Here is a 3,291-nt window from a genome sequence, read left to right as displayed (position 1 = left end):
CCGCATGAACTATGTCACTATACAGAGTGGTATGAAGCATGGAGCATAAAGCGTTATTGTGGTATATATCTTTTGTGTGCATGTAATAGGCTTCCATAGTGAAAAAGCCTTACCATCTCCGACAGAAAACACTGTTCACAAACTGCTCCAAACACATCGATTTCAGTCCAGCCTTTACTTCCGTGACAAAGGTGTGTCACGCTGTAAAACACGTTACAATGCTTTCCTAGCTGCAAGAGTGGCCCGCCCTTATACTCTGCTTCTGACAACTAGCAGTGCTGAACTGGCTACTGCATGTGTGCAACTCCCAACAGAGATGGAACAGAAGTGAGATACCTCACTCGGTAGCTAAAACAAAGAGCTCAACACACAGGGTGAAAAAGGGGCTGCAGCAATGTAAAGTGCCACAAAAATTGTTTCTTTTCTTTTTAAATTCAACCATGTAAACCTATGCTGATGTAACCTCTAAATACAATATATAACCCTGAAAATGAGAAAAATGTAAGCACTTTAAAGGTCCCATAGAATGAAAATTTCCCTTTATGAGCTGAAAGCTCAGATAGGCCGATCTAGAATCTTGCACTTACTTCCCCTTTCTCTGCTACAGACTCAGAAATGGCACGTACTGTGGAATTTTCATTGTGGGACTGGCTCTAGTGGCTGTAATTCTGCACCAAGGCTGAATTTCAGGAAAGAGACTCAAGATACGATATAAGCAGACCACTAAGGTCTATGTAAAAGCATCCAAAGTGCACATGTCATGGGACCTTTAAGTGAAGTGCACAATCATGTAAAGTGCTCAGTTTAAGGCTGCAGGATAACCATCCATCCATCCATCCATCTCCGTCCGCTTATCCGGTATCTGATTGCAGGGGCAGCAGCAGCTCCAGCAGGGGACCCCAAACTTCCCTTTCCTGAGCCACATCAACCAGTCCAGGAGGCATCCTTACCAGACGGCAACCACCCTCCTAAGGAAAACCATTTTGGCCGCTTGTATATTGGATCTCATTCTTTTGGTCATGCATCCTGCAGGATAACATACTTAACAATACTTCAAGATGTCAGAAGGAAGTGTTCATGTGAGGAGATGTAGACAAAAGTCTTTAGGTGTTGATGTTAGTTTTTTCCCTTCAGATGTAGAACCTGTCAGTTTGTAAACACTGACGGAGAAGCACAGTGGCATCTATGAGAAGGGCGGTCATGGTCTTTTAGGCACAACTGTTTGCACTGTTAATAGGTAATCACACAGCACAAATTACACTGGATAGTGATACAATTTTAATTACATATCAAACTGCTATACATAATTACACAATGGGTGATCCTATAGGCAATTATGCACTGGGCAAACAAATGAGAACAAGCTGTGTAAAGGAGATGAGAGGGAACGCACATGTGGTAAGGAGAACATAGATAGGAACCAGACATCAGTATAGAAGAAAAGTAGAGCTGGTGAAATGAAGAGGATAAAACAGGAACATTTAAAAAAAACTAAAGTGAAGCAGTCAAGAAACATGCCCCCCTTCATTTTGTGCATGCTACACTTGCTTCTGAAAATCTCATTATCTTAATTACCACTCATTTATGGGAAATACATCAATTATCACGGTTCATGGGGGGGACACAATTTAAAACAGGGAGAATTGGGAGCACCTTCTAACAAAAGGAAAGAGTCTCCGATTGCACTTAGCAGGCAACGTCTGGAATTAAGCAACCGTAGACACAAACAGGTAATTAAACATGCAAATATATCTGGTGAGCGGTTAACTTAATAAAGGTTGTGATATCATCATGAGAACAGAAATGGATGTTTTGTGTCTTTTTTTGTTAAAAGACCTTCTGTGATTAAATGCTATATATTCAAGGTTTTTATTTTCATTCCTGTATGTATAGCTGCTTCTTTATAAGACATAGCAAAGAAAAGCCAGCCAAGACTATTTCTATTGTGAAATTTGTGTTTCGCTATAATGATGTAATCATGTGATGGTTGAAAATCTGGACTAACCCCAAGATGGGCGCTAAACAATATTCACTTACTACTTCTTCGAATATGGTAATTAGACTGCACTTCTATACCATTTTTTGCTAAACAGACAAAGTGCTTTACAATTTATCTCTCATTCACACATTAACATATGCCCATGCAAGATGCTGTCCCAAACATCCTAAACTTCAACCATTTGAAGTTCAACCGTAGACATAAACAGGTAATTAAACATGCATATATATCTGACAGCATTGTCATAAAATAAACATATGTTTTATTTGTCTCATTTATTAAAGAAAGTGTCTTGATAAAGGACAATTTGACATTGGGAAAGGAGGAGGTTGCAACACCCTCAACCAACTGACCCAAAGCGCCCCACAAAATCCAACTTTGAGGACAATAGCATAAATATTGCTGAAACTGCTGCTTTGCTAGTAAAAGAATAGGTTAAAGCTAACAAAACTGTTGTAGCTATAGCAAGTTTATCCTGATAAATCCTGTCTAGGTATGATGTATGTACTCTATGACATGGTTGTCTGCGAGCAGAGTCGAGTCATGTCTCCTGTGGGAATACGTGTCCTTATGGGACCGGAATGGCCATGGTGGTATGTTTGTGCAAATTTTAATGCTCTGTGATCAATTGTTTACTTTTAAACATTGATATCTGAGTATCATCTGAGTAGAAGCTCTGTCTATCTCTGCCGAAATAACGCTGAATTAATTTCAGAAGGTGACACCTGTGACAATCCCTTTCACCCTACGTGTCCCTCTGGTTCTTTATTCTGTAACTACTGGGAGTGCTTTCCAGAAAGCTGGGAGTCTCTCTCTCTCTCTCTCTCTCTCTCTCTCTCTCTCCTGGGTCTACTGCATCCCACTCCAGAATATTCCTTTATTTGGTTTGCACCATCCAACACAAATTACACCATAATTACACTCATCCACACACTTCAGACATGACTGATGTCTCTACTTACAGTTAGCTTGCGGTTTAATTAGTGCCTCCCTTTTTTTCTAGCCAGGTGGTAACACACCAAGAATCTCTGTAAACTCTTACAGTTGGCCGGTAGTCTTTTAACTTGGTATGTGTGCTACACATGTAAAGTTAAGGAACTTGCACCATATGGAGTAGAAAATGACTAAGTCTCGGCTTATGTCTAATTGTGTGAAAGATGTGGCATGCAGTGACTTATTTGCAAAGTAATTGCGAGCATGGCTGGGTTTGTGTTCTCAACGTTTCCAAAGCTTGAGATACCAAACTTCCCTGTGAGTAGGTTTTAAGTGCTATTGAGGAGAGACTAAATGTA

The 3,291-nt window shown here is 40.2% G+C and overlaps 1 protein-coding gene across 4 annotated transcripts in view; it reads right to left on the bottom strand.

The window, feature by feature from the left end:
- il1rapl1a (interleukin 1 receptor accessory protein-like 1a) overlaps positions 1 to 3,291 on the bottom strand; it is a 160,009-nt gene that overhangs the window by 46,273 nt on the left and 110,445 nt on the right. The window lies entirely within an intron of this gene.

The sequence above is a fragment of the Etheostoma cragini genome, chromosome 11 (assembly GCF_013103735.1).
Source record: "Etheostoma cragini isolate CJK2018 chromosome 11, CSU_Ecrag_1.0, whole genome shotgun sequence".
In the NCBI taxonomy this organism is placed as follows: Eukaryota; Metazoa; Chordata; class Actinopteri; order Perciformes; family Percidae; genus Etheostoma; species Etheostoma cragini.
Note: the sequence above shows the minus strand (reverse complement) of the source record. Positions and strands in the feature narration are given on the sequence as shown.